This window comes from Sus scrofa, chromosome 13, assembly GCF_054392235.1.
Source record: "Sus scrofa isolate SSC_HxYL_T2T_F1_AM1 chromosome 13, Sscrofa_HxYL_maternal_Yorkshire_Landrace_v2.0, whole genome shotgun sequence".
In the NCBI taxonomy this organism is placed as follows: domain Eukaryota; kingdom Metazoa; phylum Chordata; class Mammalia; order Artiodactyla; family Suidae; genus Sus; species Sus scrofa.
In genome coordinates this window covers 70,718,694-70,739,709 of record NC_139395.1, presented here as the reverse complement: position 1 = coordinate 70,739,709, position 21,016 = coordinate 70,718,694, and the positions used below count along the sequence as shown (strand labels likewise).

Sequence of the window (21,016 nt, the reverse complement as noted above, 5' to 3'; positions counted from 1 at the left end):
TCAGACATATGTTCAGTGAAGGGTTCAGCAAGAGGATCTGAAAATGGATAAAGTCTCCTTTAAACTGTAAAGTTTCTCCAAGTCAGGCAAGTTATACTCTTGAAGAACTGGTCATTGTATACTGTTATAGCATAAGGTTCATATCATAACAGTTCATATCATAACATATTGAGAAGAAATTCTAATAATGCCTTTCCCCTTTCAGTGCCAGCCTGACCTCCCATGTCAGTTCTTCCAATTTATTTCCTACCTTGTAGTCTATGATCAATATAGAAAAATCAGTTTATGTTCTCTCTGACTCTTGTATTCCTGAAGTTGCTGATTAATATATCCTCAGTGACTCTACAAAATCCACCATTGCCAAATTGAAAGTTTAACTTGAACTTGTCAGTCAAATATGATGAAAAGCCGTTTGCACAGTAATAATGTTCTTTTGTGTTCTTTGAGCTGTCTTTGTGCTTGACCTTCCTTTACACTGGAAAAACTCTTCATTTGAGGACTTGGTTGGATAATCACCACATCACTGCCCTGTGCAGTTACATTTCCCGTATTGTCTCAGTTGTTCTGCCCAACCTTGGCATTTCTGTGATCTTCTGATTGGGAAAGTGGTACTTTGAAGTCTTTGTTATGTTAACCAGGATCCACTCATAGGCTTGATTATATATTGCCTATGTGTCATGCTTTTTTTTTTTTTCTCTTTTTTTGGGGGGAAGGTTGAGATAAAATTTAGTATCTGTACATAAGTTATGAATGTTAAGAACATCTAGGTAAAATTAGATGACAATATTGAAGGTCTAAAGTGTGGAACTTGTGATTTCTACTAAATCAATTTGTATCAGTAGACATGGAGAATATTTTAGTTTTTTCATATTAACTCATATTTCCTGTGAAGGAGTACTTTTTTTTTTTGTCTTTTTAGGGCTGTGCCTGTGGCATATGGAGGCTCCCAGGAGCCACAAGCCTGTGCCACAGCCATAGCAAAGCCAGATCTGAGTAGTTCTGCAACCTACACCACAGCTCGTGGCAACACTGGATCCTTAACCCGCTGATCAAGCCTGGGGATTGAACCTGTGTCTGCATGGATACTAGTCAGATTTGTTTCTGCTGAGCCACAGTGGGAACTCCTGAACAAATATTTTTATCTTTCTCCATTTTGGATCCCAGAGTATTTTAACTTAAATACCCTTTTTGTAGAAAAATGATAAGTGTCATAACCAACACTTTGCCAGGAGCATTCAATCCAGAAAGCCTTAGCTTGGCTACATCATCTTTGAAATGTTCTCAGAAGCTCTGCTAGCACCATAGATTATTATTTCTTTTTTTTTTTATTTCTTTTTTTTAATTTTATTTTATTTTTTAAATTTTTTTTTTTCCCACTGTACAGCAAGGGGGTCAGGTTATCCTTACATGTATACATTACAATTACATTTTTCCCCCCACCCTTTCTTCTGTTGCAACATGAGTATCTAGACAAAGTTCTCAATGCTATTCAGCAGGATCTCCTTGTAAATCTATTCTAAGTTGTGTCTGATAAGCCCAAGCTCCCGATCCCTCCCAATTTCTAAGCAATAAATTATATGCTAGTTTAAAACCTTTATGCTGGTAACATTATTTTCTTAAAGGCCTATGTGTTCTCTTTTATCTTGGAGACCAAGTCGAAGTTTTCCACAGGTTCCATGTATTTTCTACCTGTTGAATACTCTGAAACTTAACACACTGTTTTTTTTTTTTTTTTTTTTTTTTTTTTTTTTTTTTTAACGCACTGTTTTTAACTATTAGGTCAATTTCGGTAGTGTCGAAACTGTTTTCTTATAATCAGCACTTTTTTTTTGTTGTAAAGAAAATATAAAGCCATAAGGTAACTTTTACAGTTGTAGAAATAGAAATATACTCAAAATCAGTGAATCTTTTGAACACCATTTAAACCGTACATATAATGGATACATTTATACTGCTAGCTACAATCAAGGTTGTATGATTGAGTCATGTCAAATTGAAACAGTCATTATTTCTGATTCATCATGTTATCAGATCCTACTTGGAATAATTGATGATAACTTATTTATTGATTCTCACACAGCTGTGTGGATCAAAATTGCAAAGACAAACTAATGCCATTTGCAGCAACATGGATGGATCCAGAGACTCTCATACTAAGTGTAGTAAGCCAGAAAGAAAAAGACAAATACCATATGATATCACTAATTTGTGGAATCTAAAATTTGAAACAGATTATCCTATCTAAAAAATGACAAAAAACAAAAAACAGAAGCAGATCATGGCCAGGAAGAGCAGACTTGGGGTTTCCAAGGTGGGAAGGGGAGGGAGTGGAATGGGTGGGGTGGATGGACATTTGGGTTTTTTTGGATGCAAACTGTTATATTTTGAATGGATGGGTAATGGTATACTTCTGTATAGCACAGGGAAATGTGTGTGATCAGGTCACTTTGTTGTACAGCAGAACTTGATGAAAGATTGTAAATCAACTATATTTTAATAATAATAATAAAATAACTTTTACAGATATGTACATCCTCAAACCTCAGATTTTCCTTGGTTAGAGCAAAGACATATGGATTTCTCAAACTCTCCTTGGTAGTAATCCACTGTTTTAATGGTCTAATTTATCTTACTATAATTTTGCAAGTGCTACCAGGTTAATTTTTCTAAGTCACTTCTTTAAAGGCATCTTTATCCCAAAGCCTCAGTGGCTCATCATTTTTATAGAATGAAATTCATACTTTGAGTGTGTCATTAAGCCCCTCCTCACCGTAGAGAAGGCTGGAATGTGCTACAAACACAGCCTTCATTCTAATTTATCATTCACCAGAAATCCATGGTCACTGCACTAGATTTTTTGTGGTTTCCTCTGGAATCCATGATAGACATTGGCAGGAGTGGCATTCCTTCCAGGTGAAGTCAGTTTTGTCTGAGAACCCAACTTAACATAGTTTTACATAAAGCTACAGCCAGTTAGCTGACATGTAAAGTTAAACCAGTTTGTCATTGTATTCTATCTGAACTGTTATAGTCTCCATTTTTATAGTATTTAGAAATTGTAGTATTTGCTTTTATAGTGAAACATTTCATCCATACACAAGCGTGTATGTTGCATGTACATAATTTATAAAGAACAATAAACTCTTATAAGCCCACTACACAACCTAAATAATAGAACATTATCATACCTTTGAAGGCTATTTTATTTCCTTTCTATCCCAGTAGTAGAGTTCTCTGTACTCTGGAGGTTGGCATATTTTGAACTATACATTTATCATTTTCTGCTTTTTTTTTTTTTCTTCTTTTTTAGGGCCACACTCGCGGCATTTGGAGGTTCCCAGGCTAGGGGTCGAATTGGAGCTACAGCTGCTGGCCTATACCACAGCCACAACAACTTGGGATCTGACCTGCGTCTGCGACCTACACCACAGCTCACAGAAAAGCCAGATCCTTAACCCACTGAGTGGGGCCAGAGATCGAACCTGCAACCTCATGGTTCTTAGTCGGATTCATTTCCGCTGCGCCACGACGGGAACTCCCATTTTTTTGCTTTTTATTTCAGTTTTGCTATGTATTCTTATACTCTGTACAGCTGTTAGATTTGGGATTTTTTTGGATTTCACATAAATGGGATCTACTCTATTCTTCTGCAGTATGCTTTTTTTTTCATTCAGTATATTGTTGAGATTTGCTTATGTAGCTGTATTAAAGTATACTTCATTAATTCTCTCTGTTTTGTAGTATTTCATTGACTGTATCTGCCACAGTTCATTTATCTAGTACTTATTGAAGGACTCTGTTTGTTTTATGTTTTGCTATTACCCTTAATGCTACAAGGATCATTTTTGTACACCATGAATCATGTCCACATGCAAGAGTGTCTTTAGCGTGTATACTCAGGAAAGGAACTTCTTTACCTTCAGTTTTACCAAATAATGGCCTGTTTTTGTCCAGAGTGGTTTATATGAACCTGCACTGCAGCAATCAAGGTATAGAGTTATTTTTGTTTCACCTCACCAACACTTCATATTCTCTAACTTTTTCATTTTTACCTATGGTTTTATCCAGGTTTTGCCATTTTCCGTAATGCTTGAAAGTCTTCGTTTTGAATTTTCGTATTTTATATAATGAATGTATATTGCATGTTAAATTAAAACTCAAAGTTTAGGATCTTTTAAATGGAAAAATAGGCTACATAACAATCTTTATGTTATGATGGCAAACATATAAATAAAAATATACTACCCACATGTGTATGTATATACACATAGAAAATAGATGAATGATTGCTTAATATTACTTGATTCAGTGAGACCACTTGGCAGTGCATTTTGATATGGAGCACAAGTTCATATGTCCAACATACAGGGGGGGGCAAACAAACCATAACTTAAGATTTTAGAGCAGAGAAAGGTTTATTGCAGGGCCATGCAAGGAGACAGCTGGCTTATGCCAAAATACCCCGAATTCCCAGAAGGCTTTCAGCAAAGCTTCCCTCCCCACCCCACCCCGCTCCCCGACACCTGCAGCATATGGAAGGTCCCAGGCCAGGGACTTAATCTATACCACAGCTGCGGCAATGTCAGATCCTTAACCCACTGGGCCGGATATTGAACCTGAGCAGCTGCAGAGACAGTGCTAAATCCTTAACCCACTGTGCCACAGTGGTAACTCCACAGCAAAGCATATTTAAAGACAGGGTGAGGTGGGGACACATGGATGGTTGTTGCAGACTTCTTGGTGTAGGAATACTTTGTTCTTGCAGCTGTCCATGTAGGTCAGATCTCAATGTTCCTGTAAACCTTCAACAAGATAATTATTATTCTCTGTTCTGCAACTTTTTATCTCTCTATGAATGGAATGCATTATACCCTTAAAGGTTAGAGCCTTGAGACTAGGCTGCCCTGTGTGTTTCACGTTATTGGCAACATTCTTAACTCAAAGCAAAAGCTTTAAAATACAAAAGTTAAAGAAACATCTGATATGAGTCTGGTTTGTTCTTCCCTACTACAGTTTATTCTTTGTATACTTGTTGGCTTAGGGGTTAATTGTGCAGTTTGGATAGAGAAAGCCAGAAGAAAGTCTTCAACAAGAAAGGCAGTGTAGAGGAGTAGTAGAGGGAGGTAGGACTTTTGGGGATCTGCTACTATCTCTGTCACTAATTAGCCAAGTGCAATTTGCTCAATCTCAAATTTAGATTCCATAATATAAGAGCAGTGTCTACCTTATCTGTTTGTGTGATGTTTGTTTTATTGATATAATCCATGGGAAACACAGTATTTAGAACGTGGTGTGTAGTAAGTACGCAGCGAACTTGAGTGGCCATCTGCTTGGAGAAATAGGATGTACATAAAGAAAGAAGCAGTAAAGGAAAGATACCTTACTGCCAAAGCCAGACCAATTCATCGTTTAGAATCAAATCAATAGCCATATAAACTCTTATTGTTTTGTTTTGTTTGTCCTTTTAGGGCCACACCTGCAGCATATGGAAGTTCCCAGGCTAGGGGTTGAAACGGAGCTGTAGCTACCAGCCTACACCACAGCCACAGCAATGTGGGATGCAAGCCACGTCTGCAACCTACACCACAACTTGCGGGATCCTTAACCCACTGAGCCAGTCCAGGAATCGAACTCAAGTTATCATGTATACTAGTTGGATTCCTTACCACAGGGCCCCTGTGGGAACTCCTAAACTCTTATTGTTTTAAAGATAGAAGGTACTTAACTTCTTAACTTCACTGTTAAGAAGTACGTGAAGGAAATTCCCCAGACTTGGTGATCTACAACTAAAACAAAGTCCTTATTATTTGCCTATCCATACTTTCACACATGCCCTTAGTCCTTTTATTGAAGAAACCATGATGAGAATCTACGAAAAGAATCTCAGGAAAAAAGCATAAACAGAAGTAGAAACCAGAGAGGAATTACGGTGTTCAGAGAGCTGGCTTTCTATTTCAAGTATATATTTCTTCAAGCATGGATGGCTGCCAGCCCTCGAAAGAGAGAGTGATTTGCTAGCCATGTACTTCCTTAGTTCTTAGAAACTTCATCCCCTGGAGTGGTAACCTTGAAGAAGATGAGCTTCCCTAATAGAATGTGCTTGCATGACAGGTCATGCCCATCTGGATTTTATGTGTGCTCTCTGACAGATCCTTCTGTCAACTCTTAAAACCAATGGAGCCCTACTTTCTGAACAAATACAGTGTGGAAGTGGGGAATAAAGCCTTGATATTTAGACTGCAGAGAGGGACTTTGCATTGTACCTACACACTCTTTTTTATTTATTTATTTATTTAAAGTATAGTTGACTTAACATTGTTCTGCTAATTTCCGCTGTACAGTATAGTGACCCAGTCATACATATATATTCATTCCTTTTCTCACATTTTCTTCTTTCATGTTCTATCCCAAGAGCTTGGATATAGTTCCCTGTGCTGTATAGTAGGACCTCATTATTTATACATTCTAAATGTAATACTTTCTATCTACCAACCCCAAACTCCCCATCCATCCCACTTCCTCCCCCTCCCCTCTGGCAAGCACAAGACTGTTCTTTATGTCTGTGAGTCTGTTTCTGTATTGTAGATAGGTTCATTTGTACTATATTATAGATTCCACATACAAGTGATATCATGTGGTGTTTGTCTTTCTCTTTCTGACTTACTTAGTATGAGAATCTCTTAGTGCATCTGTGTTGCTGCAAATGGAATTATTTTTGTTCTTTTTTCCTACCCCTTTCCTAAATTCTTCATCCACCCACTCTGTCTCCTCGTCAGTGTCTCATAGGAACACAGAAAGCACAAGCATGTCGGTGAAGACAACTGTAAAAATAAGAAGTGATAACCAGTTCCTAACAACAAAAACAACAAAAACAGCAACAGAATTCCATGGTGAAAATATCTATGCAGGGACTGCTTGGATGACAATGTGTTAAATTATTATTTTGTTGTTGTTCTGTCCTAGAAGGAACAGATGATGTAAACAGATGAAGGAAACACATGGATGTTTCAGGAAGTGAATGTATAGCAGCTCAGTCCTAAGAGTCCACTGGAGCTGGGTGATGATGGACATGTTACTTCGCTCCCTGAAGCCCTAGTTTTCTTTTGTATGAATGAAAATAGTCAAAGCACTTTGGAGGGCCATTGGGAGGATTAAATAGTCTCAGTGCTAGGCACAAGGTACTCACTGAATGGCAAGAATTATTATCAGTATTTACCAATTAATATTTAGAGAAAGAAACATTTCTTAATACCACACTTTGGCACTCAATACTTGCAATAAATTTCAAAGTTTACTTCCTGAAATATCAAAGTTGACAATTCCATCCCAAAGGATGCATTAAATAGCTGGATCTCATCATCATCAACCTGTGATAAATATGTGTTCTCCCATGTCCACGGGAGACTGTATTGTGAGAGAAAAATATCTTACTGCACATTGAAATTAATGTGCAACTTTATTTTTAAAATCTTAAAAGGAGTTCCAATTTTGGTGCAGTAGAAAGGAATCTGACTAGTATCCATGAGGACACAGATTTGATCCCTGGCCTTACTTAGTGGGTCAGGAATCTGGCGTTGTGAGCTGTGGTGTAGGTCGCAGATGTGGCTCGGATCCTGCATTGCAGTGGCTTTGGCATAGGTCAGCAGCTGTAGCTCCAATTCAACCCCTAGCTTGGGACCCTCCATATGCTGTGGTTGTGGGCCTAAAAAGCCAAAAAAAAAAAAAAAAAAAAAAAAGAAAGAAAAGAAAAATAGAGAAAGGTGATTTATAAACTCCTGAATAAGGGCAAAAAATTTGCTAAACCATTGCTTTGATGTGGCAAGCGGGATAGTCAATAAATATATTAGGAAGAGTATGTTATTGCCTGGTCAGAATGGGTGGTGGCTATGCATAATTGCCATGGCTGTACTGTGTACACGTGAACTAGATAGTGACTTTGAATTTGGCTAAGAGAGTTAAGTTGTGGCTGCACATCTTCAGCCATTTCCTGCCTTTTGGTAACTAATCCTCTACAGTCCTCACCTTTGCTTTTGCTTTCTTTCCTCAATTCCTGCCCCAGGGAAGTGCATCTCACAGAAAACACACTACCCACCAAGGACCTGAATATCCACACATATTTTGTATCCTTTATAACCATAAAGTATGTAAGTTTTCAAAATGCTCAGATGACAGTATTATCTCCTCAAATATACATGCTCCAATGAAATATAGCATCTCCAAAATGAACATTAAACAGGAAGATTTTTATTGCGATATACCAGAATCTGTCTTTTTTGTTGTTCCTTGAAAATATGTTTCAAAGCACCAGTTTTGCCAAATAAAATAATGGATGTCTGACCCTACAGATAATTGGGCTCAGGAGAAATATATGGGGAGAGAATTTTCACTGAAGTTCTGGCGTTCTCGGCTTTCATAACTTTTGGTAAAACCTTGATCACTCTGCTTTTAAACTGCAAAATTAATAGATTATGTAACCAAAATAAGGCACATTCTTTTTTTTTTTGTCTTTTGTCTTTTTGTCTTGTTGTTGTTGTTGTTGCTATTTCTTGGGCCGCTCCTGCGGCATATGGAGGTTCCCAGGCTAGGGGTTGAATCGGAGCTGTAGCCACCGGCCTATGCCAGAGCCACAGCAACGCGGGATCCGAGCCGGGTCTGCAACCTACACCACAGCTCACGGCAACGCCGGATCGTTAACCCACTGAGCAAGGGCAGGGACCGAACCCGCAAGCTCATGGTTCCTAGTCGGATTCGTTAACCACTGCGCCACGACGGGAACTCCCCAAAATAAGGCACATTCTTATTGCACCCGCCAAAGTATTTCACCAACAGTTATTAATGAATCTGCACCACATCCTTTCAACTAAGTATCACCCCCAAATTTATATAAAAAGAATTATTATAGATTGGTGTTAAGGAATTGAAATCTTGACGTGCCGCCCCCCGCCCCATGGATCAGATAGCACAAGGACTTCGACCTCTATGGTTCTGTGACTCAACCTCAGTGTTTGTTTGTTTTGTTTTCTTTTGTTTTTTGTTTTGTTTTAATGGCAAACCCTCATTCTGCCTCCCCACGTGTCCTGTTGTATTTCCCAGTCTTGGAAGAGCCTGTGACTTGTGGAATGAACTGTAATGAGCAAGGCTTGGAAGCGTGCATCATAGGTCATTCATCCATCAAGATTGTCTCTCTCCTTGTGTCTCTTCAGGTCAGGCTTCCTGTCCCAGCTCCCGTTTCTTGGAATCTTCTCCACGTCCATCTCCCTGAGAGCCCTGGGTGACCATTCCTCTCTTGAGTCTATTCATGCCTCTCTAATCTTCCTGGACCTCAGGAGCTGGGAAATATCTTACTTCTCTGTTCACTTGTTTCCAGCCTTTGTTGAGTCTTCTCAGTGTTTTTTTGGAAACAATGTGTGCTTGTGGAAGCAATTCATTGGGGGAACAACTTTAACCCTCCGTTTAGCCTCTTCCTTCCCTGTGACCAAGAATCACAGAGCTTGTGAAAGAGCAAGATTCAGGGAGAACAAACCAAGTTAAAAATGTTAACAGCAGTCCCTGAGGTGAAGATGCCTTTCAGTCAGTCTTGTTACTTCCAGCTAGGATTAGAATATAGGGGCTTACTGTGTCCCAGCCAGTGGTTCCTGTATGCATCGATGACCCTGCAGCAGAAAGACTTGGGGAAGTTAAAAAAATAAAAGCCACATTTCTGGGCCTGGTGCCTGGAAGTTATGATGTAATGGGACCAAGGGATCAGCGGTTTCTGCATAGCTCCCCCAGATGGTCAGATATGTAGCCAAGTGTGGCAACTACAGCCCTGAATCTGATGTTCATTAATTCCACACATATTGTTTTGAGTGTCTACTGTGGGCCAAGCACCACAGTAGGCTTTTGGGTGTATAGTGGGGATGTGCATGGAAATGGCCAGGCAGGCAGACGGCACAGCAGGGCATCTCTCAATTTGCAGGAGAGTGTCTCTCTTAAGAGGATCTTTGTGATATTGTTCTCTTATTTCTTCCCTGTGACTGTATATTCTGAGACCTCTAATTCCTGGCCTAAAGGCTGATCACGTCTACAGGCAAGTTTTGTTAGGCCAGCCCTGTGTTAAAAAGAAAAAAAAAAAAGAATTGCAAACATGAAAATAAAAAGACAGATTAGCAGCTATTTTCTAGAGATGAGAAGCAGCTGTCCCTTTTAACTGGGGAGCCATTGGCCAGCTCCCCACCTGGCGCTCTTCACTAACTTATAATGTCTGTCTGCTTCTTTAATGTCCTTGTGTTCTGAGTATATTTTGAAAATTGTGTCAGGTGTTCATGAAAGCTATCACTTGTTTTTGTTATTGTGAAATGTGACAGTCCAGTGAACAGAATGTTTTCTGGGTCTACAGAATGAACTATGTCTTCAAATGTCCACATAGTGGTTCTTTTTCTACTTCATATGGAGAAGTGGGAAGTACGCAGAATCTGTGCTCTGAACAAATCAGAAATCTCAGAAGTCCGTTCCCAGAAGCTTGTGTTTTACAGAGGTATTCATGTAGCCAGAATTCTAGGTGCTAAAGAAACAGCACTGGTATTCAGAGGTGGACCTTGACCTACAAATCTGCATGTAGCTTTTCAGTAAATCTACTTCCATCTCTTAAATCAAACTATGTGGGGAAATGAAACCACATTGATCACTATTGTATGAAACAAAGTGTATCAACAATTAGCCGCACCTCAAAGCCTTCATTAACTTTTCAAGTCTTCAAACTTTTCCTGCCAGTACTTAGGAATGCTTTCCTAGTATTTCCCATATGGCTTGCATAGAAATGGCACATTTGGGAGTTCCTGTCATGGCTCAGTGGTTAACGAATCTGACTAGCATCCAAGAGAACTAAAAGTTCAATCCCTGGCCTTGCTCAGTGGATTAAGGATCTGGCGTTGTGGTGAGCTGTGGTGTAGGTTGCAGATGCGGCTCAGATCCTGCATTGCTGTGGCTGTGGCAAAGGCCAGCAGCAACAGCTCTGATTCAACCCCTAGCCTGGGAACCTCCATATGCGGGGGGTGCGGCCCTAAAAAGTGAAAAAAAAGAAAGAAAAGAAATGGCACATTTGGGTAGAGAAGGGAGGGTCCTTGTGGCCAGAGGCAGCCTGTATACACAGAGCTTAGGAAGTCTCCAATCAGTACACAGTCTTTGGGACCCTCTGAACTTTGCTTGCAAAGTTTCTTACGCATGAGGTCATTAGTGGATGAGTGAGATTCAAGCATCTCATTCAATAAAATGGAGTACTTTCTGCTTAACAGAGATCTTCTCTGAAAAGTGGGAGCAGGAGTGTTCTCTCCTCCATTGTCACACTTCCTCCAAAGGAAAGATAAAACAAAATCTTTAAAAATTGTACTCCTGATTAGAAAAAAAATTGTTGAAGTATTTTAGTATGCAGTGTTGTATATTTCTCTGGGAGCTACAGAGTGATCAATTATACTTTTCAGAATTTTAAGCAGGGGCATGCATTTTGGTCAGAGGTTTCAGGATGGATTGTATTTCACTTGCAGACATGTTTTGTTTGGTCAACACAAATGTTTTGAGGTAATTTTAAATAGTCACTTGTGAATGTTTGAACACTCGGTGATCTCATCTAAAACACTGTTAGGTCCAGGGCTCTCACTGTACCTCTGGACAGCACCCGAGGCTAAGTTAGATGTGTACACAGGCTCCTGTTTTCAGCCCTCCCCCGCCCCTGCGTTCTTGTGTCTGTACATTTCCGATTATTCCATATAGGCAGTCAGTTTGAGGCCTGCCCACCCCCACCACTGGGTTTCTGGGCTTCATCTGAACCATTATTTATTTAAAAACAGAGGTTTGTTGTGGGTGGGGGAGGGGGCCTGGGGTACTTATTAGTCTCTGTCTCCTCAGCTGAAATTGATACTGTGGGTATAAATTCAAGCTGCTATCACAGTTTGCCTCAATTTAGATTTACACTTCTGTGTTGATAGAGTGGATGTTTTATACACCTAGATACAGCCTCTAATAGGTGTGAATGCTAAGCAGATAACTATTCATAGCCACGATTAGCATTTCCAAAAGGTGTCAAAATCACTCCATTCATTGTGATAAAGCAACTTTAAAAAACACAGTTAAGTATAACAAGTGTTTAAAAAAAAAAAAAAAAAGATGTAAGCAGTCCATGAGCTGTTAGTGTCTCTTTAAAATGAATTAGAGACCAATATTTGAGATTAGTACTTTAAGTCTTTGATTTATAGCCATTGAAGGTACCAATTATATTTAATGTCTTTGAAATAACAGCAGTAAAGATCACATCTTAGATACCAGGGCTTTAGCTCATTGTACAATCACAATCATATTTAATTCTTTCAATAAACCAATTACGCACACATTTATCATCCCCATTTTACAGATGCAAAATTCAAAGGCAAAAGAGGTTTAAATAGCAGATAACTTGCCCAAGGTTATACAGCTCTGTGTGTGCATATAAACACCTGTATATTTATATTCTATATATGTATAGACACACATGTGCATATGTACCATGTTTAACCACAGTTCATTTTGCCTCTGCTTTTAAACTATGTTTGACCACCATTCATAATAAGAAATACTAGTTATCTTAGGGCTTATTACTTAGTATGTTGTACTTCTGTAGTATCATTGTACAAACCAGCCCTCTTATTTAAATTCAGTATATTTTGATTATTTCTATTCTATTCTAATACAGTCTGTTATTTCATTTGCCCCCCAATATAAACACACACACACACACACACACACACACACACACACATGCATAGCCCTCTAAATGAGACACAACCTGAAATTTGAAAAACACTGACTTAGAAGCTAGATGTCAGGGAAGCCATTTCTGGTGGAATGTGTAAGAGAAACTGAGGAGGGCAGATACATAAAATGAGGCCACAATACAGGGATTTGCTGTCCAGTAATTTATGAAGATTCACCTTTGTCTCTGTATTCACATTTTACCATAGAAAGGTCTTTATTTTATAATGAAAATAATTCTTCAGAATTCTGTATTAAAAAATAGAAATTTGGAGTTCCCGTTGTGGTGCAGTGGAAACAAATCTGACTAGGAACCATGAGGTTGCAGGTTCGATCCCTGGCCTTGCTCAGTGGGTTAAGGATCTGGTGTTGCTGTGAACTGTGGTGTAGGTTGCAGACGTGGCTTGGATCTGGCATTGCTGTGGCTCTGGCATGGCTGGCAGCAACAGCTCCAGTTAGATCCCTAGCCTGGGAACCTCCATATGCTGCAATAACTAAAAAAATTATAATAAATGGGATGGGGTGAGTGGAACTATAGAAAAAAACGAGAATGACAGATTATTGATATTTGTTAAAGTTGATGGTGAATATATGGGAATTCGTTATCCTAGTCTATTTACTTAATAAGTGACTGGAAATTTTCATAACAAAAAGTTATTTTTAAAAAGTAGGAGGATCACCATGGTCATTTATTCTGTATTCCAACAAAGCTTATGTTTATATGAGAAAACGATTGTGGGGGTTTAAGTATGGCCTTTCTTCTGTAGCCAGGCTGGACAGAAGCTGGTTTTAGGGTATTCTGGTGCCAAATTGCTCCTAAGTCAGATTTCTTAACTTCAACATGATTGACATTCAGGGGTGGGTAATTTGGGGCGGGGGGCAACTGTTCTGTGCATTACAGAATTATCACAGCTCCTCTCTCCAGCCTTCATTCTCTACATGCTGGTAGTAAGTACAGCCATACCCTCCCCTTCCCATCTGTGACAACCAAAAACATCCTCTGACATGGCCAAATGTCCCCTGAGGGGCAGAATCACTCTGGGTTGCTGCCCTAGTGTCTGAACCTGTCACCTCACCTTGTGTATATGTCTAGCTAAGCTTTGAACAGAGACATGAAGCTTCAGAGAACCACACCCTGCCTCTGTCTTAGTGTAAAGGAAGAATAGATTAGGTTGTGATTACACAACTAGGGAATTGACTTAGAAATGCCAGACTCAGATAAGGTCTCCTAGGTGAAATTGGGCCTGTTGGTTAACTTTTCACTACCTTAGTTACCTCATCTGTAAAATGGGGATGGTCACAGTCCCTTCTTGGTGACATTACATGTACTTTTATTCCTAAAGCATCTAGGTTCTTGCCTAGCACACATCAAATGCTTAGGGTTGGCCATTATTCCCTATTTAGAACCCATTATGCCAGAGTTGTGGTTTGGGCAGTTGCGGGCAGGGAGCAGGAATCAGAGGAATTCTCTAAAGAACTGTATTAGTATCACATTTAGTTACTCCTGTTCCTCAGTATATCTGAGTGCTTTGAGTATGTTTACTAGAATATTTAGTCTAACTATGCTTCCTGGGTAGGAAAGGTGGTAGGTTTTTAAATCTTGCTTTCTAAATTAATTTACCAGTGGAAATAAAAGTAAAATGAGCAGTCAGGACATGCTGAGCATGTCATCCTCTGTGACCCTCTGGAGAAACTCATAAGGAGCCACAGTCGGATGCCAGCCTGAAAACTCCAGAAAATACCACTCCAGAGTCCACCTTTTCCATTTCAGTCATTGAATAGTCATGAATCACCTCTCTTCCCTTTTTAATGTATATACTTTGAATTTTGCTCATATGATTTTTTTTTTTTTTTTTTTTTTTTTTTTTTTTGTCTTTTGCCATTTCGTGGGCCGCTCCTGCAGCATATGGAGGTTCCCAGGCTAGGGGTCAAATCGGAGCTGTAGCCGCCAACCTATGCCAGAGCCACAGCATCGCAGGATCCTACACCACAGCTCATGGCAACACCAGATCCTTAACCCACTGAGCAAGGCAGGGATCGAACCTGCAACCTCATGGTTCCTAGTAGGATTCGTTAACCATTGCGTCACAACGGGAACTCTTGCTCATATGATTTTTGGCTGAAGCAGAGTCATTAACGATGCCGAGTCACTCCAGGAAGACTCCTTTTGTTTCCTATAGTTTAAATTCTTCCCCTCAGTCTATAAATATGCTCAAGAATTTTCCAACTAAAAATATCCTTCATTGACTCGCTATCGACTCTCCACCCATCTCTAACCACAATCCCATCTCTCTCATTCTGAATTATTGAAAGCATAGCTGATTCTAGCTGTTGCCACTTCCTCACCGTCTGTTCACACCTCTCCACCCCAGCGAGGCTGATGCTTCCCAAGACCCCAGGGAAACTGGGCATCGTGACATCACCAAAGGCATTTGCAGACCTCAATTTACAGTTTCTCCTTCTCTTCTCTTCTCTTCTCTTCTCTTCTCTCTCTCTCTCTCTTCTTTTTTTCCCCTCTCCTTTTTCTTTCTTGCTCTCTGTCTGTATTTCTGTCTTTAAAAAAAAAAAAGTAACTTTATTGAGGTACACTCCTACTAGTGTGCTACTCAGTGATTTTAGTAGACTTACAGAATTGTGCAGCCATTCCTACAACCCACTTTTAGAATACTTCTGTCACCATAGAAAGAACTCTCTGGCCTATTTTCAGGCACCCCCTACTCTGACTCCCTTTCTTCCTTTCTGTGATCTTCATCACCCCCTCGCAAAATTAAATAGTCTGCCTGCACCCTTAGCTTTCAAAGCCCAGTCACACAAGAGTTGCACTGGACCTCTAGGCGTGTTTCTTTTCTGTCATCCTCAAGGATTTGATTCTCCTCTGTCACCCCCTAAATACTGGGCTCCTTCATCCTTCTGTCTCAGCCCAGTGCTCTGTGGATTTTCTGTGAGTCATTTCACTCACTCCCATGAATTCACCTATGGTTCTAGATTTTGTCAGTGGTATTATGTTTCCCCATATCTGTCTCCTCCTTTTTCTTCTGGGTAAGACCTCCCTTTTCTTAAATAATTACCTCAAATGCTGCTGCCTGAACTATGGAGTCTCCCTAGTTTCTAACAACTGTTCATTCATGCTCTTACCTACACCTCTACCGTAAAGAGACACAGCTTGTGAGCTGTGACTTTAAAGCAACTTTGCTATCTCTCCTTGTCCACTTATATTCTTTCTGTGAATTTCTTTTCTTAGTTCCTCCCCTGCCCCTGGAAGAAAACCCAGGTAGCCCAGTCTACTCAATATTCGATGATGATTATGTATCAAACATAATTTCAATAAAAAATTAAAATATTCTGTCTTTTATAATAGTTAAAACTTAGAATCTGGTTTAAACATAAAACTCAGAGTTGCCGTTGTGGCTCAACAATTTAAGAACCCAACACAGTGTCCATGAGGATGCAGATTTGATCCCTGGCCTAGCTCAGTGAGTTAAGGATCTAGTGTTGCCACAAGCTGCAGCGTAGGTCACAGATGCAGCTCAGATCCATTGTTGCTGTGCTGTGCTGTAGGCCAGCAGCTGCGGCTCCAATTAGACACTTAGCCCAGAAACGTCCATGTTCCACAGGTGTGTGCTTAAAATAACAACAAAAATATAAAATTCATCTCCCTCCCCAGTGCTTCACTGTTGCAGAGGGCAAGTCTGCAATCAGAGAAATAATGTTTGGCTTCTTTTCTCACCTAGTAGGCCCACACCTCCTCCCCCAACTCCCAATTTCCATTTCTGCCTACTGTGTTCAAAGGAAGAGAAGAGGGGCCAGCAAGTTTTACGTGACTGATTCCATTGCAGCGATAGGATCATAGCATTTTTGGACTTAGCAGGAATGTAGAACTGATGTTGTCTTTCAGTGGTTCTTTCATGGCTTCATTAGATACCCTCCCTTCCTTCTGGAAGGTCTTCCACCAGCCCAGCCTGTGATGGTTCTGCTCTGGATGTTTGACACTTACGTTCCCCCAAGCACTCTCTGGTGAGTGTCTGGCTCACAGAAAATGCCATGCATTCTGTGCCCCTCACATCTCTGAGGAGCTGTATCCTTTAGAAATTACTGTCTTCTATTCTGCCCAGCCTATTCTTTCTCTTTAGTGTGGTCCTAGAGCACTGCCTCCCTCAAAATACAGTTTTCTGTGGTCTCCTTAAAGTGCTCCGCCCACCCCAACTGTGGATTTAAAGGAATATCCTCCTTCTTCCCTTTGGGTGGATGGAACTCACCCAAATTCTCTCCAAAGAAGCCTTTCTCATATCCTCTACTCAAGTTCCATAGCCTCTGATGTGAGCAAGGGTCTCAGAGCCAGACACATGGTTTTGTGGTATCTCCTTTGAAAATGAGTTCCTTGTTCTGTTCTGGTACCTCCCTCACCTTTGGGGTGTAACACCGGCTGCGTCTTAGTGACTGAAGAAGGAACTTCTCATTAACATCCTATTACAGACTTCTCTGGTCTAGAATCTTGTATCAAAATGATTCTGGGCCAGTGTGCTTCCTGAGAGTACCTGGAGGTCAAAGATGATGATTTATTTTAAAGTATTCTCTCTGTGCCTGTACCCGACATGCTGTAGGTGCTCAGTGAATATGAGTTTTCTCACCAAGAGCTTTCTCTTTCAGCCAGAATTACAAGGTGAAAAATAGAATGGCCTTGCTGAGCCTGCAATGCTAAGTACTCAGACACCCTACTGAGTACTGCTTAATCCCAGTAGAAGAGCACTTTTTAGCACTTTTCAACCTCTTGACCCTTTTCTCCTCTATTCTCACAAAATTTTTTACATATTTTTGAATCTTATTGTCATGTTGGAAATGAAGTGAGATTTTTTTCCCCTTTTTCAAATGTTTGATAATGTTTTGAGAAACTGCAGAAAATTTGGAATATATAAAAGAATGTAGAGTTTCAAATCTATAAAGAAAGTATTTTATCTCTGTTTTCTGTTTCTAAATGCATGGTTTTCTTCCTCAGAGACAACTGCTTTTTCTAGTTCCTGTATATTCTTTCAAACTATTCTTTGCACTTGTAAATGGACATAGGTGTGTATTTTTGTCTCCATAAAAAAGGCAACCTAAGTTTCACATATTGTGTTGTACCTTATGTTTGTGGCTGAGTGTGTCTTTGAAATATCTTGATCTAATTGCAAATAGAGTTGTTGTATTCCTCTTAATTCCTGTCTACAATAGGGTGGGTCCATTATCACAGTGTATATGCTTAAAATCAAGCAGGAGAGTTAGTTACTTAAATAGTCCAGTACTCTCCCTTTATAAAAGAAATTTAATTTGCTGAAAATGTAGTGAAATTTAGTGACATTTAATGCCTTATCACTTATATAGCTAGTTTCAATTGCCAACTATATTTAACACCAACCTTTAAAAATATATAAAAAATGAAGTTTTATTTTATGGTTCCCTAACAATCAGTCTGCTTTAGCATTCCACTTGGTATATATCATGAGAAAAAATATTGAAAATACAGGGCTTCTTTCTTCATTTCTCTTGGATAAAAGTCTTAACCCACGTGTGTCTCTGTTTCTTTATCTGAAAAATGAGGGTGACAATAGTATGAGCATCATGGATTGTTGTAAGAGTGAAGTGGGTTAAGGTATGAAGCAATATCTGGCAAATAACAACATTCAGTACAACAAATCCCTCTGTAGTGATTATTGTATCCTGATTCATTTTCCATCTTGATATTTGGAAAAGTGTCTTTGTAGGAAAACATTTGCATCATATGCTTACTAAGTCAACTATAAATTCTAAATAAATATATAATGGCAAGGACTGTTATGATGTAGATGTTGGAACATTGCCCCTCATCACCGTGTCATGAAGTCTTCAATAATTTCCTCTTTGGTAAAAGGAAAGAAAACCTGTGTAGCATTTATAATTATGGAAGTTTGTCTTTGTTCATTCTGTTCCTTATTTAATTTGGAAAATGTCTATGATAAGTATAGAACACTGAATTTGCTTATCTTTTAGTTTTCCTATTATCATTAAATGTGATCTAAGTCCCTTTCTTAGGGAAAGGTTCTTTTCACTGGAAGAATTAAATTTAAAAAATTCCCCAAAGAGCACCATTGCTGACTACCTTGGAAAAACATGAGACAACGCCAGTCTTTTTCAGGATGAAGATTCCATTAGAAAATCCTGTACCTTTATTGAAACTTGGACTTGCTCCAAAACACAACATGCTTCCAGGGTCATTATTGCATGCCAAGGAGTAGTCACCCATGATGGGAGAGATGTTTGTAAAACACTGTGCCCTGGAAATGGCCACATTTAGGTTGAGGCTTAAAGCAAGAGAATTGAAGTAAACCCTCTGTCAAGAATACTTGACATTTTGTCTAATATTTTGAAGCAGGAAAAAGGTTGGCATGATGTGGTAGCTGTGTGTTTTCTTTTCAGCTTTCATTTGGATGAAATTAGTGCAACCAACTGAAAGATGGCATTGTTCTAAGGTAGGATCAGGGAAACTGTCTGTGAGTTGAAGACAGAGGGATCTCCTGAGTTGCCAGAGAAGACCTTTTTGAATTTAGCATCAAGTAAACGAGGCTCTGAAATCAATGGAAGGTGTTTCATAGTGTTCTGGCAATATTTTTATATAGCTGATTCATCGACTGCAATGTATGCACAGAGCACTGATTCTCTTTACAACTGCCAGTGTAAACTAATTGCTGAAAGATCAAAAGACAAAAATTAACTGAATGTCAGAGAAGACATGCTTCCCTATAGCAAACACAATTTTATAACTTCGATTTCTTTGTCAAGCCTTTCAACACTGGCCTTCACAGGAACATTTGTTTGTTTGTTTGTTTTTAACATAATAATTTTTTTTCTTTCCATTCTGAATAATTTATATTTAATTCCGTTTTGATGAAATTTTCATTAATGTCTGCATGAAAAAAGAAATAAAGCTCCAAATGTATACACACGTAATACACACACATATATATAATATACACACATCTTTGTACACACACATATGTAGTATCTGTGTAAAAGAAATTGTTTTCCCATGTAATCAACTGTGTACAAAACAGAAGTTAGCTTATGTCAGTCTAAGTGTATTTGGAATAGAGAGGTAGGTGGGTCCATAGATTTGGCTGATTTCTCAAAAGAGACCTTCACCTACAAAAGGTTCTGAATCACTGTTTTTTTTTGCAGATTGTAGTCTTGTTGGAGAGAAAAATCCAGAGTTTGTATAACTGTAATGGAAGGTGTTAAAAGTGTTGAGGAGCGGAGGAAAGACAGTAAAGGGCTATAGATTTCTGCAGGAGCATGAGATGACTTCCAGCTGTCATTTGCCTTATTTTGCTGATTGTGCTGCTGTAAACACAGAACTGTTGGTGTGAAGATAACATCAAACAGGAAACATTATATTCTCCCTTCTTTTTCCACTGGCTGAACACTTGTGAATCGTGGGGAGGATATGGGTGGAGCTGTCAGGCACTTGGAAGTGGAGCCCAGTGTTCATGTAAATTTCACCCCCTGTCAGTTCAGTCTCTGCAGGAAAGAAACAGGTTTGATATGCGGAGTGGGTCAACTCCATTTCTGGAAGATGTGCAGATAGCGAATGAGTGAATGATTATGATTATGGTTATGCATGAAAACAAAGTGGGTGGATGATGCCTGATTTCTGATCTAGCAGGATACAGTTTCATCAAGCCATTAAACTCATTTATTAGTTAACTACTATGGTATTTTGTTGCATACCACAATAGCGAATTAATTTCTCTACAAGACTCAGGATACAGTACCCATAGGCATCAAAATTCTTCGAGATTTTTGTGTGTGGGGTTTTTGGTGCAGGTTGTGAATAATGTATATTCATGAATAGATTTTATTTCTTAAATATCCAAGTTGGTGGTGACTTTTTTATTGGATGTGAGAGATATGTTAAGCAATCCTTCTCAACAAAATTGCTCCAGGGTTTGTTTCTGAAAAAGGAGATGCTTGTTAGGTACCTGTTACTCTGATAGAAATGAAGCCGAATCATTCTCACACCTCAACTTCCACTGTGTAAAGAAGCTTAACTCTGAATATTGGCATAGACTACATTCAGAATTGTGTATAAACATTTAATATTGTAACTATGTTTCAGTATTTCGTGACCCACAATCTTAGTAGCAACTTTATAATGTGTATGACAAAAGCCACAAACTTTTTCTCCTTGTAGAGCAACCAAGAACAGCTATTTAGAACATTTTTTGGTTTTGAATCCAAGGTCTAG

General features: G+C 39.2%; 1 protein-coding gene and 1 long non-coding RNA gene across 36 annotated transcripts in view; one reads left to right on the top strand and one right to left on the bottom strand.

Moving 5' to 3' along the window:
* The window catches only part of CNTN3 (contactin 3), a 370,445-nt gene that overhangs the window by 66,920 nt on the left and 282,509 nt on the right, over positions 1-21,016 (top strand). The gene's annotated exons all lie outside the window — the stretch shown is intronic.
* LOC146397398 (uncharacterized) lies at positions 3,711-10,115 on the bottom strand. The gene is made up of 3 exons (XR_014823553.1): positions 8,794-10,115; positions 7,665-8,491; positions 3,711-5,476 (listed from the first exon to the last, which is right to left on the bottom strand). It is a non-coding gene; the product is annotated as an uncharacterized LOC146397398 (long non-coding RNA).